Source organism: Erinaceus europaeus, chromosome 11 (genome assembly GCF_950295315.1).
Source record: "Erinaceus europaeus chromosome 11, mEriEur2.1, whole genome shotgun sequence".
Classification (NCBI taxonomy): Eukaryota; Metazoa; Chordata; class Mammalia; order Eulipotyphla; family Erinaceidae; genus Erinaceus; species Erinaceus europaeus.
The window spans coordinates 66,003,807-66,022,265 of record NC_080172.1 but is presented as its reverse complement, the minus strand read 5'-3'; positions in this window follow the sequence as shown (position 1 = coordinate 66,022,265).

The following is an 18,459-nucleotide window of genomic DNA, read 5'->3' as shown; positions in this document are numbered from 1 at the left end:
TGAGGTGGTATCTCAATGTTGTCTTTATTTGCATTTCTCTGACAATCAGTTACCTGGAGCAGTTTTTCATAATTTTGTTAGCCTTTTGCATCTCCTCTGAAATGAATGTCTTGTTCATATCTTCTGCCAATTTTTTGGATGGGGTCATTTGCTTTTTTGGTGCTAAATTTGCTGCACTCTTTGTATGTTTTGGTGATTAGTCTCTTGTCTGATGTATGGTATGTGAAGACATTCTCCCATTCTGTGAGGGGTCTCTGTTATTTTCTTTGACTGTGCAGAAGTTTTTCAATTTGATGTAGTCCCACTGGTTAGTTTCTGCTTTAGTCTTCCTTGCAATTGGGTTTGTTTCATCAAAGATGCCCTTGAGGTTTAGATGGGAAAGTGTTCCACCAATGTTTTCCTCTAAGTATTTGATAGTTTCCGGTCTAATATCCAGGTCCTTGATCCATTTGGAGTTGATTTTTGAGTCTGGTGAGATAAGGTGGTTCAATTTCATTCTTCTGCATGTTACAACCCAGTTTTCCAAGCACCATTTATTGAAGAGAGAGGCTCCTTATTCCATTTAATACTTTGGGCCTCCTTATCAAAGATTAGATGTCCACAGGTGTGAGGGTTTAGTTCTGGGCTTTCAATTCTGTTCCACTGGTCTGTATGCCTATTTTTGTTCCAGTACCAGACTGTTCTGATGATGATGGCCTTCTAATATAGTTTGTGGAACTGAGAGTGTGATGCCTCTATGTCTGTTTCTTTCCTCAAGATGGTTTTGGTGACTCTCGGTGTTTTCTGATTCCAGATAAATGATTGTAGTTTTGTTCTATTCTCTTAAAGAAGCTTGGTGGAACTTTTGATGGGTATAGCATTAAATTTGTATATGGCTCTAGGGAGAATATTCATTTTGATGATATTTATTCTTCCAATCCATGAGCATGGGATGTCTTTCCATTTCTTGGTATCAGTTTCTATTTACTTTAACAGTGACTCATACTTTTCAGTATACAGGTCTTTCACTTCTTTGGTCAGCTTTATTCCTAGGTATTTTATTGATTTTGCTGCAACAGTGAATGGGAGTGATTTCTGGATGTCTTCTTCTTCTTCTTCAGATATATTGCTTGCATAAAGAAATCCCACTGATTTTTGTACATTGATTTTGTAGCCTGACACCTTGCCATATTGCCTAATAACTTCCAGTATTCTTGTGCTGGATTCTTTAGGTTTTTCTATGTATACTATAATATCATCTCCAAAGAGTGAGAGCTTGACTTCTTCCCTTCCAATCTGTATTCCTTTGATTTCTTTCTGTTGCCTGATTGCTATGGCAAGAACTTTCAATACTATGTTGAAGAGTAATGGTGATAGTGGACAGCCCTATCTAATCCCCGATCTGAGGGGGAAGGCTTTCAGCTTCTGTGTCCTGAGTATGATGTTGGCTGTAGGTTTGCTATATATGGATGCCACTATCTTGAGTAATTTCCCATCTATTCCCATTTTTTTGTAGCGTATTAAACATGAATGCATGTTGGATTTTGTCAAAGGCTTTCTCTGCATTTATTGAGATAATCATGTGGTTTTTGGCTTTGCTTTTATTGATGTGGTGAATGACATTGATTGATTTACATAAGTTGAACCAGCCTTGCATTCATGGGATAAATCCCACTTGGTCGTGATGAACACTCTTTTTGATATACTGTTGTATCCAGTTGGCCAAGATCTTGTTTAATATTTTGGCATCTGTGTTCATCAGAGATATTGGTCTGTAGTTTTCCTTTTTTGTTGTGTATCTGCTTTTGGTATCAGGGTCATGTTGACTTCATAGAAGGTGGAGGGGAGTGCTCCTGTTTCTTCAGTCTTATGGAAAAGCTTTAGAAGTATGAGTATTAACTGTTTCCTGAAGGTTTGGTAGAATACGTTTGTGAAGCCATATGGTCCAGGACTTTTGTTGTTGGGGAGATTCTGAATAACTGTTTTGATTTCTTTGTCTGTGATTGGTGTATTTAGGTCTTGTAGTTCTTCTTGGTTCAGTTTTGGAAGGGCATATGTTTCTAGAAATTCTTCCATTTCTTCCAGATTTTCTAGCTTGGTGGTGTATAGTTCTTCATAGAAGTTTCACATGATTTTCTGAAATTCTGTGGTGTCAGTTGCAATATATCCTCTATCGTTTACAATTCTATTAATTTGAGTCTTTTCCCCTTTTTGTTTAGTGAGTCTAGCTAGGAGTTTGTTAATCTTGTTTAATAATTCAAAGACCAACATTTGGCTTCACTGATCTTTTGTATCATTCTCTTATTTTCGATGTTGTTTATTTCTGCTCTAATTTTAGTGATTTCTGTCCTTCTGGTTGCTTTAGGGTTTTTTTGTTCCTCTTCCTCTAAGTCCTTAAGGTGTGCAGTAAGGTCATTTATTTGAGCTTTTTCTTATTCTCTAATATGTGATTGTATGGCTATGAGTTTCCCTCTCAATACTGCTTTAGCTGTGTCCTAAATATTTTGATAGGTTGTGTCTTCATTTGTTTCCAGGAACATCTGAATTTCTTGCTTGAGTGTCTCTCTGACCCAGTGGTTCTTATGCAGTATGTTGTTTAGTTTCCAAATTCTGTGTTTTTAATAGTTTTCTGTTTGTTGTTAAATGTTAGCTTTACTCCACTGTGGTCTGAGAAGATACTTAGGATGATTTCAATGCTCTAGAATTTGTTGATGTTGTCTTTGTGGCCTAAAATGTGGTCTCTCCTTGAATATGTATTGTGTGGATTTGAAAGAATGTGTATTCCAGTTTTTTGGGTGAAGAACTCTGATAATGTCCAGGAGGTCTAGTCTGTCCATCACTTCATTTAATTCTCTTGTTTCTTCGTTGATTCTCTACTTTGTTGACCTAAGTGTGACAGTGGGGTTTAAAGTCTCCCACTATTATTGTATTACAATTGATGTATTTTTAAAGATCTTTGAGTAGGTGATTGATGTATTTAGATGGTCCCTCATTGGGTGCAAAGATGTTAATAACTGTTACGTCTTCTAGGCTGATTGATTTTCTAATCATTATTTAATGGCCTTGCCTCTTTTATTACTTTATTTAATATAAAATCTACTGTGTCAGAGATGAGAATGGCTGTTCCTGCCTTTTTTTGTGGTCCATTAGCCTCTATGATCATTTTCCATCCAAGCAAGTCTGTGTTTATCTTTTTGTATCAGGTGGGATTCTTGCAAGCAGCATATGGTTGGGTTATGTTTTCTGATTCATCCTCCCACTCTGTGCCTTTTGATGGGTGAGTTTAAGCCACTGACATTTCTTGATATTATGGATTTAATGTATTGTAGTGCCTTTATTCAACAATTTTTTATTTTCTGATATATTGCGAGCATAATAGTGATGTTCTTGTTTATAAGAGGTCTTTTAGAACCTCTTTCAGGGCAGGCTTGATGATGGTTGCCTCCTTTAACTGTTGTCTGTCTGAGAAGGTTTTGATCCCTCCATCTAGTTTGAATGAAAGCCTAGCATTATATATTATCCTTGGTTGAAAACCTTTTTCATTAATGGCTCGATAGATATCTTGCCATTTTCTTCTGGCTTTTAGAGTTTGAGTGGAAGTCTGCTGATAAGTCTAATGGGTTTTCCCCTGTATGTGACTTTTTGTTTCTCTCTTTCAGCCTTTAGGATCCTTTCTTTATCCTTACTTATTTTCATTGTAACTATGATGTGTCTTGGTGTATTCAGGGTATGGATTCTGTTTGGGACTCTCTGAGTCTCTTGAATCTTAATGTTCTTTCTTTTGTTCAGGTCTGGGAAGTTTTCTTCTATAATTTCCTCTAGAATGTTTACTCCTCCTTTTTCTTTCTTCCTCTGGCAGGCCAATTATATGAATGTTACTTCTTTTGAGATCATCCCATATGTCTCTGTTGTTTTCAGTGTCTCTCAATCTCTTTTTGAGCTCTTTTACCTCTTTCTTCATTTTCTCTAGCTCATCCTCTGTCTAATTCTGTTTTCTGCTTCTGTTAGTCTGCTTTCTCTTCCCTCAGCTTCTTTCTTCAGTTCAGCTATTTCAGCTTTCAGTTTTCTAATTACCTCAAGGTAGTTAATATTTTCCTTGAGGGTCTCATCTGTTGTTTCCCTAATACTGCTAACCCTTTCCTCCAAAGTTGTTTTCATTTCTGTGATTAATAAGTTTATTATTGCTTGCATACTTTTCTTATCTATGGTTACTTCTGGCTGATTTGTAGTTTCTTGTGGGATCTTGTCTTCATTCATTCTAGTAGCAATTTTATTTGCTCTTCATATAACCATTTTTTTATTAATGTGTTTTTTATTTTTATGTTCTGTTGTTCCTCAGTTGTGTATTGAGTACAAGCCATGCTATACTAAATACCTTTATGACAAATGCAATCACCACCCTCAGAAATTACAATAGTAACTGAAGCAAAGATTGAAGCAGTTCAACCAATACCAGTTAGCCCAACAATGTCTCTAATCCAAGAAAAAGTAGCAACCAAATCCAAATGAAAAAGAAGGGAAAAAAGGGATAGCAGGAATAGACAATTATGCAAATCTACTGTCCACTGTGAATTCTAGGGGTAGCAAGAGGAGAAAGGGAAGTAGAGCAGAGACACACAGAAAGAGAGTCCACTCTGAGTCAGATTTCTTCCCCAAAATAATTCACAAATGAGTATCAGTGAATTCAGAAAGCAGAGGAAAGAGGAAGGATAAAGGAAGACAGGGGAAAAGAGAGAAAGGAAAAAAGAAAGGAAAAAAAGCATTTAAAAAAGCAGTGATAGGACAGTTTTTTAATTTTTTAAATTAGCTAGGAGGAGGTAGAAGGGGGAGAGTGCATAGAGGAGGTAGGAAGAGTTAAACAAGTTCCTCTCACAATAGATAAGACACCCAGCCACCTAGCAATGGAAAATATACTAAGAGTTAATTTTGGTCAACCTAAGGTGGGGCAAAGGGACATGTATATATAATAGTAATAATAAAATAGGACAGAGAAGAAAGCCCTAACAGTGGGTGTGCAGCTTGGATGGCTCCTGGTTAGCTCATGCACAGTGAGCCTAGACAACCAATTGTAAAAAAACAAAAACAAACAAAAAAACTTCTAGTTAGTCTTTCCCAGGTGGGGTGAGGCTTTGCTTGGTCAGATACTTGTCACTCCAATTGGGCCTAAGTCACTTACTCAGAAAAAAATAGCCAAGGGATTCAGAAAGGAACAGGACTGGAATGGCACCCCTGATGAGCCAGGAATCTTGGTAAAGAAAAAAGGTCAGTGGGGGGCCTGCTAGAAGTGGCTCCCTATCCTTGGGTCTGGTTATTGCAGGTGGAGGGAGAGGAAAAAAAATTTTTTAATTCCTTTCTTTTTGCTCTATTTTCTAACCCAAATTGAGCTATAGTCACTTCCTTGGTGTCACGCTTAGAACTCCTTGTTCCCTGTCCTGCTGAAGGCCAGGATCCTACCCTTTCCAGCAGTTGTTGTCAGAGCTCACACCAGCAGCTGCTTCCAAGTAGTCATCCTTGCTCCACCCCCCTTGGAACTCTTCTATGGTGAATATTCTGTTCATATCTTCTCCAAATTTTTGGATGGGGTCATTTGTTTTCTTGTTGCTTAGTTTTGTAAGCTCTTTATATATTTTGGTTAATAGCATCTTTTCTGATGAATGGTATGTAAATATCTCTCATTCTGTGGGGTCTATTTGTTTGATGATTTCTTTTGCTGTGCAAAAACTTTTCAATTTGATATAGTCTTACTCATTTGTTTTTTATTTAGTCTTCCTTGACATTGGGTTTATATCATAAATGATGTCCTTGAACTTTAGGTGGGAAGAGTTCAACCAATATTTTCCTCCAAATATTTGATATATTCTGGCCTAACATCCAGGCCCTTGATCTATTTGGAATTGACTTTTGTTTCTGGTGAGATAAAGTGGTTCAGATTCATTATTTCACACATTTCAACCCATTTTTCTCAGCACCATCTTTTGAAAATACCCTCCTCCCTCCATTTAATAGTTTGGGCCCCCTTATAAAAAATTAGATGTCCATAACTGCGGGGGTATATTTTTGGGATTTCAAGTCTGTTTATCTATATTTGTTCCTGTACCAGGCAGTTTTGATTATGATGGCCTTATAGTTTGAGATCAGGGAGTATGATGCATCTATCTGTTTCTTTTCCTCAATATTGTTTTGGCGATTGTAGGTGTTTTCTGGTTGTAATTTTTGTTCTATTCTTGGTGAGACTTTGATGGGTATCGTACTGAATTTGTATATGGCTTTGGGGAGAATATTCATTTTGATAATATTGATTCTTCCACTCCACAAGCATAGGATATCTTTCCATTTTTATATTTATTTTCCCTTTTGTTGCCCTTGTTTTTTATTGTTGTTGTAGTTATTATTAATGTCATCATTGTTAGATAGGACAGCGAGAAATGGAGAGAGGAAGGGAAGACAGAGGGGGAAAGACAGACACCTGAAGACCTGCTTCTCTGCCTGTGAAGCTACTCCCCAGCAGGTGGGGAGCTGGGGGCTGGAACCGGGATCATTTCACTGGTCTTTGTACTTTGCACCACGTGCGCTTAACCCGCTGTGCTACCGCCCAACTACCTCTTTCCATTTCTGTATCATTTTCCATTTCCTTATCATTTTATATTTCCTTTAATAGTAACTCATAATTTTCAGTATACAAGTCTTTCACTTCTTTGGTCAGGTTTATTCCTAGATATTTCATTGATTTTGCTGCAGTAGTAAGTGGGAGTGATTTCTGGACATCCACTTCTTCTGATTTAGTATTTGTGTAAAGGAATATCACTGATTTTTGTACACTGATTTTGTAGCCTGACACTCTGCTATATTGCCTAATAATTTCCAGAAGCTTTCTGCTGGAATGTCTAGGTTTTTCTATGTTTTCTATCACATTATCTGAAAATAGTGAGAGTTTGATTTCTTCCCTTTGAATCTGTATTCTTTTAAAAATTTATTTATATAATTTTTATTTAGAAAATGGAAATATTGCCAAGACCATAGGATAAGAGGGGTCCATTTTCACACAATTCCCACCACTAGAATTCCATATCCCATCCCCCAACCCCCTGAAAGTTTTCTTATTTTTTATCCCCTGGGAGTATAGTCTCAGAATCATTATAGGGTGCAGAAGGTGGAAGTCTGGCTTCTGTAATTGCTTCCCTGCTGAACATGGGTGCTGGCAGATCAATCCATACTCCCAGCCTGTCTCTTTCTCTAGTGGGGTGGGAATCTGGGGAGGTGAGGCTCCAGGACATATTGGTGGGGTCGTCTGCCCATGGGAGTCAGGTTGGCATCATGGTAGCATCTGAAACCTGGTGGTGGTGATTTGGTGGGTTCCTGAAGTCGTTCTAGTCCTGCCTTGTTGTGGTCCCAGATGATCTCCTTTGGTATTCCTAGTTGACCTGTGAGAGGAAACACAGCTCTGAATCTTCATTTTTTTGATTCCTTTCTCTTCCCTAATTACTATAGTGATAACGTCCAATACTATGTCAAAGAGTAAAGGTGATAGTGGACAGCCCTTGGTAGTTCCGAATTTGAAGGGAAATGCTTTCAGCTTCTGCCCATTGAGTATGATGTTGGCTGTATGTCTGCTGTATATGGACTCCATTATCTTAAGGATTTTTTTTATAAACCTCCATTTTTTGTAGTATTTTGAGCATGAACAGGTATTGGGATTTTTTTTCCCACAGCTTTCTCTGTATCTACTGAAATAATCATGTTTTTTTTTAAAATTTTTATTAATGTAGTGAATCACACTGATTGACTTATATATATATTGAACCATTCATGGAATAAATCCCACTTGGTCGTGGTGAATCATCTTTTTAATATACTGCTGTATCCAATTGGCTAGGATCTTATTCAGTATTTTAGCATCTATGTTCATCAGAGATATTGGTCTATAGTTTTGCTTTTTTGGTTGTGTCCCTATTTGCTTTTGGTATCAGGGTGATATTGGCATCACAACTTCATAAAAGGTAGAAGGGACTTTTTCTGTATTTTCAATCTTTTGGAGGAGCTTTAACAGTAGAGGTATTAACTGCTTCTTGAAGGTTTTGTAGAATTCGCTTGTAAAGCCATCTGGCCCTGGACTTATATTGTTAGGAAGGTTTATAATAACTGTCTTGATTTTTGATTTGCCTGTGATTGTTCTATTTAGGTTTTGTAGTTCTTCTTGGTTCAGTTTTGGTAAGGTATATGTTTCTAGGAATTCTTCCATTCCTTCCATGTCCTCTAGTTTGGTGGCATATAGTTGTTCATAGAAACTTCATGGGAGTCGGGCGGTAGCACAGCGGGTTAAGTGCAGGTGGCACAAAGTGCAAGGACTGTCATAAGGATCCTGGTTCGAGCCCCCGGCTCCCCACCTGCAGTGGAGTCACTTCACAGGCGGTGAAGCAGGTCTGCAGTCTCCTCCTCGGTCTTCCCCACCTCTCTTAATTTCTCTCTGTCCTTTTCAACAATGGCATCATTAACAACAACAACAATAATAACTACAACAATGAAAAACAACAAGGGCAACAAAAGGGAAAATAAATAAAATTTTAAAATTATTTTAAAAAAATTTTTCTCGATACTTTGGATTTCAGTGGTGTCCGTTGTGATATCTCCTTTATTACTTAAAATTCTATTTATTTGAGTCTTCTCTATTTTATTTGGTGCTTCTGGATAAGAGTCTGTCAGTTTTGTTTATTTTTGCAAAGAACCAACTATAGCTTCATTGATCTTTTGTATGATTCTCTTTTATTCCTTTATTGGGGAATTAATGTTTTACATTCAGCAGTAAATACAATAGTTTGTACATGCCATTCTCTTATTTTCAATATTGTTCATTTCTGTCCTAGTCTTAGTGATTTCAGTACTTCTGGTTGCTTCAGAGTACCTTTGTTCTTCTAAGTCTTTAAGGCATGAAATCAGGTTGTTCACTTGAGCTTTTTCTTTTTCTCTAATGTGTTCTTGTATGGCAGTGAATTGCCCTCTAAGTACTGCTTTAGCTGTGTCCCAAATATTTTTATAGCTTGTGTCTTCATTTTAATTAGATTCTAGGATCATTTGAATTTCTTTCTTGAGTTCTTCTTTGACCCAGTAGTTAAGCCGTGTGTTGTTGAGTTTCCAAATTTTTGTGACTTTTATTATTTTTCTGTTTGTTGTTATTTTTATGTTGTGTTAGTTTTATTCCACTGAGTTCTGAGAAGATGCTTGGGATAATTTCAGTGCTCTTGAGTTTGTTGATACTGTCTTTGTGGCCTAACATATGGTCTGTCCTTGAGGGTGTGGTGTGTGGATTTGCAAAGAAAGTGTATTCCAATTTCTTGGGGTGAACAACAACTCTGAAAATGTCCAGGAGGTCTAATCTATCCATGTCTTCAATTAATTCTCCCTCTCTCTTATTCTTTACTTAGATTATCTACATGTGAGAGTGGAGTGCTAAAGTCTCCTACTATTACTGTTTACTAAAGATTTTTGTATCTATTTCAGTAAGTGATGCATTTAGATGGGCCATCATTAGGTGCATATGTGTTAACAATTGTTAAATATTCTTGGTTAATTGATCTTCTGATCACTATGTAATGCCTATGCCTTTTATTACTTTATTTTACAGTCCATTGTTTCAGAGATGAGAATGGCTATTCTTACCTTTTTTGTGTGGTTTTTGAGCTTGTATGATAGTTTTCCATTCTTTCACTTTGAGTCTGTGTTTGCTGTGTTTGCCTTGTTGGGTCATGTAAGATTCTTGCAAGCAGCACATGGTTGGGTTCTGTTTTGGGATCCATCCTCCTACTTTGTGCCTTTTAATGGGTGAATTTAAACCATTGGCATTTATTGATTTTATGGATTTAAAGTATTGCAGTGCCACTATTCAGTTTTTGTTGTTGTTCTGATGTATGACAAGTTTTTGGTGATGTTTATATTTATAGGAGAACTTTTAGAACCTATTTCAGGGAAGGTTTGTTGATAGTTGCTTGCTTTATCTGTTGCTTTTATAATATTTTTATCCCTCTATCTAGTCTGAATGACCATCTAGCAGGATATACTATTCTTGGTTGAAACCCTTTCTCACTGAGAGGTTGATGAATGTCTTGCCATTCTCTTCTGGCCTTTCAAGTTTGTGTGGAGAAGTCTACTGATAGTCTTATGAGTTTTCCTCTGGATGTGACTTTTTGTTTTTCCTCTTGCACCCTTCAGAATCTTTTCTTTGTCCTTACTTCTTTCCATTGTCACTGTGATGTGCCTTGGTGTCTTCAGGTCTGGGTTGATTCTGTTTGGGAATCTATGTGCCTCTTGAACCTTAATATCCTTTTTGTTGTTGAGGGTGAGGAAGTTATCTTCTATTATTTCCTCTAGGATGCCTTCTTCTCCTTGCTTTCTTCCTCTGGTAGCCCAATTATGCATATGTTACTTCTTTTGAGATCATCCCTTATGTCTCGTTTTCAGTATCTCAATTTCTCCTTTTTTTTTTTTTCTTCTCTTTTACCTCTTTTTAGTTTTTCTCTAATTCATCCTTGGTCTTGCTTATTCTGTTCTCTGCTTCTGTAATTCTGCTCTCCCTTCAGCTTTTTCCTTTAATTCAGCTATTTTTTTTTTTTTTTACCTTGTTCAGTCATAGTTAGCTTATTCTGTTAGGTGGCCTTTCAGTTCAGCTATTTCAGCTTTCAGTTCCCTAATTACCTGTAGATACTCATGTTTTCTTTAAGGATCTCATTGATTATTTCTATATTTCTGATAGTATTTTCCGTAAAAGTTTTTCTTACTCTTGAGATTAATGAATCAATTAATGTTAGAATAGTTTCCTCATTTTTAGTTGCCTCTGGCTTTCTTGGAATTTCTTCTGGGCTCCTCTCACTGTTGTTGATTTAACTGTTTTTGATTATATATATATATATATATATATATATATATATATGTATACACACACATATATATATATACTTAATATATATATTTTTATTGGGATGAATTCTGTGTCTTCACTGTTGCTCTTCAGTCATTGTTTGTGTGAGAGAAAGGCACACTAAACCAAAGTCTTCTCACAAATGATATTGCAAGTCTCAGCAAATGCAACAAAAGAAAAGATGAATTAAACCAGAAAGACGGGGGGAAAATGAGTAAGACAAAAAGGAAGAAAAGAAAAGGAAACAAAACCAAACAAAACATAGAGCCATTCAAACCCCTCCCACTGTAGAGAACACTGTTCACCACCAGCCAATGCAATAAAAGCAAAAGCTTAATCAACCTAGGGAAATGGAAGGAAAAAAAATATTAAGCAATGGCACACACCAGATTCCTCTCACATATGAAATCACAAACCTCAGTAAATACAACAACGAGAGCAACAAAATCACAGATTGGTCAAACCGGAGAGAAAAAAAATAATAAAAACAAAATAATAGCTTTAAGCCAAAGATTTCCCCAAACGAGAAAGAAATCAATCACTATCCAATACAATAACCACAACAAAGCTAAAAGGAAAGATTTATCAAACCAGAGAGAAAGAATAAAAATAGAGAGAGAAAAAAGAGAAAAAAAAGAAAAGAAAGGGCTAACCCACTATAATACAGATATCTCCCACAGACAAAAATCACAAAAAATTTTATAGGTAATATCCAACAATGACCTAGCAAGCTAACACTCTAACACAATAACAAACAGAGACAGCCTGTAAGTCAAGTCCAACTAGGGGGAGGAAAGTACCATCCCACCCAAACTGTCCCTTGGTACTGTCTTTAGCTGGAATCCATGGAGACAGATTTAGATGATTCCCTTTTTTTTTCTTTTCTTTTCTTTAATCCTTTCATTTTTATTTATAAAATGGAAACACTGACAAGAACATAGGATAAGAGGGGTACAATTCCACACAATTCCACCACTGGAACTCCATATCCCATCTCCTCACTTGAAAGTTTTCTAATTCTTTTTTTAAAAAATGTTTTAAAATTTATTTTAAAAAATTTATTTTAAAAAGGAGACATTAACAAAACCATAGGATAAGAGGGGTACAACTCCACACAATTCCCACCACCAGATCTCTGTATGCCATCCCCTCCCCTGATAGCTTTCCTATTCTTTATCCTTCTGGGAGTATGGACCCAAGGTTATTGTGGGATGCTGAAGATGGAAGGTCTGGCTTCTATAACTGCTTCCTCACTGAACATGGGCGTTGACTGGTCAATTCATACTCCCCGCCTTCCTCTCTCTTTCCCTAGTAGAGTGGGGCTCTGGGGAAGCGAAGCTCCAGGACACTTTGGTGGGGTCTGTCCAGGGAAGTCTGGTCGGCATCATATTAGCATCTGGAACCTGGTGGTTGAAGAGAGTTAAAATACAAAGCCAAACAAATTGTTGAACAATCATGGGCCTAAAGGCTGGAATAGTGCAGATGAAGTGTTGGGGGGGGTCCTCTGTTTTTTAGATAGCTAGTAGGCATATTTTAGTTATATTTCAAAAGACCTGTAGCTATACTAGTTTTTTTTTCCTCTGAGCCCGAAATCTGATATGCAGGTGGATCGAAGTTATTGTCTGGGGAGGTGATGTCATGGCTGGAAAAGGGAAAAAAAAGCTAAATCAGGGAAGAGAGTAGCTCCCTAATATGGGAAAGGTTTATAAATATTGTTGACTGTAAACCCATGAATTTGATTTGGTCTGGGGCCCATATTTAGCTTAGGAGCCTATGTGACCTCTGCATCCCTGTAGATCTGAGCTCACATTCTGTGGTAATAAGTAAGAACATTCCAAGCTGCCCCAATATCAACCCATCTTCCTCAGGTGTAGCATAGGGTATGTTTTCCATCCTCTCTTCAGAGGATGGAACATTCTCTACCATTGTTGATCCAAGTTGAGGGCAAGGTCCTATGGGGGGGTCACAAAGGGGTCTTTTAGTTGTTCCTGATAGAGATGACCTATAGCAATGGAGAGAGGGATTTGAGGTCTAGGCCCATCATATCTGTTTGGATATCTCAGGACTCCCCAAATAGGGCCCCAGCTGGTGGAATGGCCTAATAGTGACTAAAAAGTCACCATTAAAGTATGCCAGTCTCTTGCTCTTATTCAGATTTTGCAGTCCTTGCTTTGCTAAGGTCAGCCTTGGAGTGAGAGAACTGTAATAGGAAGTAGGTGAGGAGGGTATCTAAGTCTAATTAGATACTATTTAATTAGTAACTTTATACTCACTGCAGACTATTGTGTACTTTTGCTTTCAGGTATATATTTTGTCCTAGTTTATGGATACATGTGAACATATGCTTTATCTCATGAAACCTGGTCTATATCTAGGTTTTGGGACTTTGTTAGGAAGTGAACCACATGGGATGGAATTAGAGAATACTATGAAAGGAAAGGTCTCACCCAAGTAATGAAGCTGAAGGGTTGTTATTCCACACTTGAAGTCTCTGGACACAGTCTAGCAATCTTGAGGAGAAGAAACAGAAGTGTAGGTATCATACTCCCAGATCTCAAACTATAGTATAAGGCCATCATCATCAAAACTGCTTGGTACTAGAACAAAAACAGACACACAGACCAGTGGAACAGAATTGAAAGCCCAGAACTAACCCCCCACACCTATGGACATCTAATCTTTGATAAAGGGCCTAAATTATTAAATGGAGGAAGGAGGCTCTCTTCAATAAATGGTGTTGGGAAAACTGGGTCGAAACATGCAGAAGAATGAAACTGAACCACCTTATCTCACCAGACTAAAAAATCAGCTCCAAATGGATCAAGGATATGGATGTTAGACCAAAAACTATCAAATACTTAGAGGAAAACATTGGTGGAACACTTTCCCACCTAAACCTCAAGGACATCTTTGATAATGCAAACCCAATTGCAAGGAAGACTAAAGCAGAAATCAATGGGACTACATCAAATTGAAGAGCTTCTGCACAGTCAAAGAAACTATCACACAAAAAAGATCCCTCACAGAATGGGAGATCTTCACATGCCATACATCAGACAAGAGACTAATCACCAAAATATACAAAGAGCTTATCAAACTTAGGAACAAAAAGCAAATGACCCCATCCATAAATGGGCAGAGGAGATGAACAGATTATTCTCTATAGAAGAGATCCAAAAGTCTAACAAACACATGAAAAATTGCTCCAGGTTGTTGGTTGTCAGAGAAATGCAAATAAAGACAACATTGAGATACCACCTCACCCCTGTGAGAATGGCATACATCAAAAAGGACAGCAGCAACAAATGCTGGAAAAGCTTTCCTATTCTTTATCCCTCTAGGAGCATGGACCCAGGATCATTATGCATTGCAGAAGGTGGAAGGTCTGGTTTCTGTAATTGCTTTCCTGCTGAATGTGGGTGAGCCATACTCCCATCCTCTCTCCCTACTGGGGCATGGATCTGGGGTGGTGGGGCTCCAGGGCACATGTCCCTACTTATTTCTAACAAAAGGTTCCCCTTTGTAATCTGGCTTGGTGATTTTATCTCTATGGGTAGGCAGGCCTCTTACTCTCTTCCCTATATCCCCAAATCAGCCACCTCTGCCCTGAGGCTGAATGTTGGGGGTTGGGTGACTCAGTTTTGCTCCCTTTGTCCTTTAAGCTCCTTTTTGCTGGCTTATAAGTGATTTATAATTTTCCACTGTGGTTCCTTTATAGTTTATCTCCTATATGCCTGTAAGTTTATTTCTGCTTAGAATTTCAGGGTTTACACCCTACTAGGGAAAGAGAGAGGCAGACTGGGAGTATGGACTGACCAGTCAACACCCATGTTCAACGGGGAAGCAATTACAGAAGCCAGACCTTCCACGTTCTGCAACCCACAATGAGCCTGGGTCCATGCTCCCAGAAGAATAGAGAATGGGAAAGCTATCAGGGGAGGGGATGGGATATGGAGATTGGGTGGTGGGAATTGTGTTGAGTTGTACCCCTCCTACCCTATGGTTTTGTTAATTTATCCTTTCTTAAATAAAAAATAAATACAAAAGAATTTCAGGGTTTGAATCAGTTTTTTCTAAGAATCTGTCTCCTGCTGCTTTCAGGTCTCCGCTTGACTCAGTCTCTCACCCTATCCCACCTCCACCAGATCTTTTACTGCTCTCTTGACATTCTTGCAGATCCTCAGTGCTAAACTTTCCTATGCTTCTTCACTAACTCTATGCTATTTTCTTTTTATTTTATTTATTCCCTTTTGTTACCCTTGTTTTATTGTTGTAGTTATTATTGTTGTTGTCGTCGTTGTTGGATAGGACAGAGAAATAGAGAGGAGGGGAAGACAGAGAGGAGGAGAGAAAGATAGACACCTGCAGACCTGCTTCACCGCTTGTGAAGTGACTCCCCTACAGGTGGGGAGCCGGGGCTCGAACCGGGATCCTTATGCCGGTCCTTGTGCTTTGCGCCACCTGTGCTTAACCCGCTGCACTACAGCCCGACTCCCCACTCTATGCTATTTTCATCACAGAGCCTCCAGGGACTTACCTAGAAATACAATGCCCTCTACTATTTGGCTAGAATTAGCCTCAAATCCCAAATTGTTTCAGAATGGCAGCTTACCAGTTTCTTTCAGGTTGATTCATAGACTGCATGCCAGGTCTTGCTTATTGGAGTGATACAACAGATGTTGAAATGGCCCTTCTAGAACTCTGTGTCAACTCAGTAGCAAGGTCATCTGAAAGCACCTTTCAGACCCACAGACTACTACACAAGATTGCAGGGACAGGGCTGTCATCTGAAAGATCTTGGCATAGTTTTTCAAAGTCCAAGATACCTGCTATTTCATGGACTAGAGCACAAGAGTTGTGTTAGAACTTTAAACAATTACGTTCCTCCAGCAAGTTATCTTCCAAATCTAGAGGGTGGGTAGGAACATTGTTTATTATTATTTTTTTATATTTATTTATTCCCTTTTGTTGTCTTTGTTTTATTGTTGTAGTTATTATTGATGTTGTTGTTGTTGGATAGGACAGAGAGAAATGGAGGAGGAGAAGACAGAGAAGGGGAGAGAAAGATAGACACATGCAGACCTGCTTCACCGCCTGTGAAGGGACACCCCTGCAAGTGGGGAGCTGGGGGCTCGAACCAGGATCCTTACGGTAGTCCTTATGCTTTGTGCCACCTGCGCTTAACCCGCTGTGCTACCGCCTGACTCCCTCACATTGTCTATTATTAAGAGAGCCCTTGGACATTTTTTTTTTTTAAACACTGGGATCAAATACTTCACTCATCCATTTGATAAAGCACTGAGTGGTTATGACTGGTTACCAAAGTTTTGCTGTTGGCTCTCTACATTACACTTAACTTGATTTTTATCACTTTTTCTCTTGAAAACTCAGGGCTTTTTCACTAGTAGGGATTTGTTTTAAATTCCCACTAGTATTCCCACACAACAGAGTCAAGCTGGCTTTCACCAGCTCATGACCTGGCAATGCGTTCTTCTCTTGAGCACTGTGGACTATCAGGCACTTCTTCTAAAGTCAGTCAGTCTCATCACAACTGAAGATTTGTTGGAGAACTTTAAAATTCTCAGCCTCCAGTCATTAAATTCACTAATAAAGGTTTCAGCTGCCTTGTTGACACTGGTTGGCCTTCCATTTCTTACACTATAAATGCGTTGTTTTTAATTAAAAAAAAATATTTCCTTTTTGTTGTTGTTGTAATTATTATTGTTATTGATGTCATTGTTGTTGGATAGGACAGAGAGAAATGGAGAGAGGAGGGGAAGACAGAGGGGGAGAGACACCTGCAGACCTGCTTCAACACCTGTGAAGTGACCCCCCTGCAGGTGGGGGAGCCAGGGGCTCGAACCAGGATCCTCATGCTGGTCCTTGCGCTTTGCGCCACTTGCGCTTAACCCACTGCGCTACCGCCTGACTCCCATTTTTAGATTTATCAATCTAGCCATGATAAACAAACACCGCATTACTCTTATCACCTGTTCCATCTGACTTTTAGCAGATGGACATGCAACTGTTTTTTCTCACAAATCACTGCCTCAGAGATACTATGTTTTTCATGAATCCAAATGTAGTTTCTCCCAATGTCTGTGACCTTTGTCACAGTTGTAGCCTTCACAATTCTGTCTACACTGAATCCTTATTTTTCACTATCAAAGCGCTCATTGTTCTAGGTGTTTTGTAGTTGGCAGTAAAATCACACATGTAACATAACATGCTTTTTACTTAGCTGCTATTTCTTCTGTTCTGTCATGGTTCTAATTTCCTTTTCTGATGAATGTTATCATCAACATTCTTTTTTTATATATGTTTTTAAGTTATCTTTATTTATAGATAGACAGCCAAAAATCAAGAGGGTGATGGAAAGGGAGACAGACAGACACCTACAGCACTACTTCACCACTTGCAAAGCTTTCCTCCTGCACTGTAATTAATACCTGTGCTCAACCAGGTGCACCACCACCTGGCCCCATCATTAACATTCTTTGAACTCATGGTGACACAAAAAATGGTAAGATACAAAAATAATCTTGAATGAAAAAAACCTCTGCATTGTGATCTACTGAGAATAATGCATCAGATTTTGATCTGGAGAGCTGGAATGCAAGGCAGTGTCAAGTGTTCAGTTGAAGTTAACATTTATGTCTTTATCACTTCTATTTCAAGATGGAGAGTACTTATACTATTCCAGGTAAGATCTTTATATTACTTTTCTCTTCTTAGCTAGTAGATGGGTCTTCTTTTGCTTCCATATGGTATTCTCTATGTCTCCATCCCAACCTCCTGGAGCTGGAACCTTTTCACACAAGATTTCACAGAACCATGCTGCTTTTCCTTCAGGTAGGCAGAGAAAGCATGCAGCAGAGACACTGTGCTTCCCATGTAGTGCTGTGGCTCATTGGACTCTGTGCATGGCAAGGCACACATTCGATCCAATGATTTCTCTTCAACCTTAATTTCTTCTTATAATGGTATCAATCATATTGATACTGATCAGGGACATCTTATGATCTTATTATTTTAACTGGTTCCCCCCCCCCCAGAGCACTGATCATATATAGTCACATTCTGAAATTCTAGAAATGGGAACTTGAGTACAATTTCACAGATGTTTAACTTCAGCAGAAACTATCATTTTTTTTTTTTCTAAATGGGTTAATCAGCAAAGAATTTCAATTCTAGGGGCCGGGTGGTGGTGCACCTGGCACACGTTACAATGCTCAAGGACTAGGGTTCAAGCCCCCAGTCCCCACTTGTAGGGGAAAAGCTTTGCAAGTGGTGAAGCAGTGTTGCAAGTATCTCTCTGTCTCTGTCCCTCTCTTCACCCCTTCCCTCTGGACTTCTGGCTGTCTCTATCAAGTAAAAGATAATAAAAGATAAAAAAAAAGAATTTCAATTCTTCAAGTTCTCATTTGGAGTTTTTAAAAAACCATAGCTATATTCAGTTCTGTGATTTCTTCTGTCTCTTGGTCTTGCTTCTATCTAAAAAACTCTTCTGTCTCTTGGTCTTGCTTCTATCTAAAAAACTCATCCTGGAGTGATAAAGCCCTGATGATGGC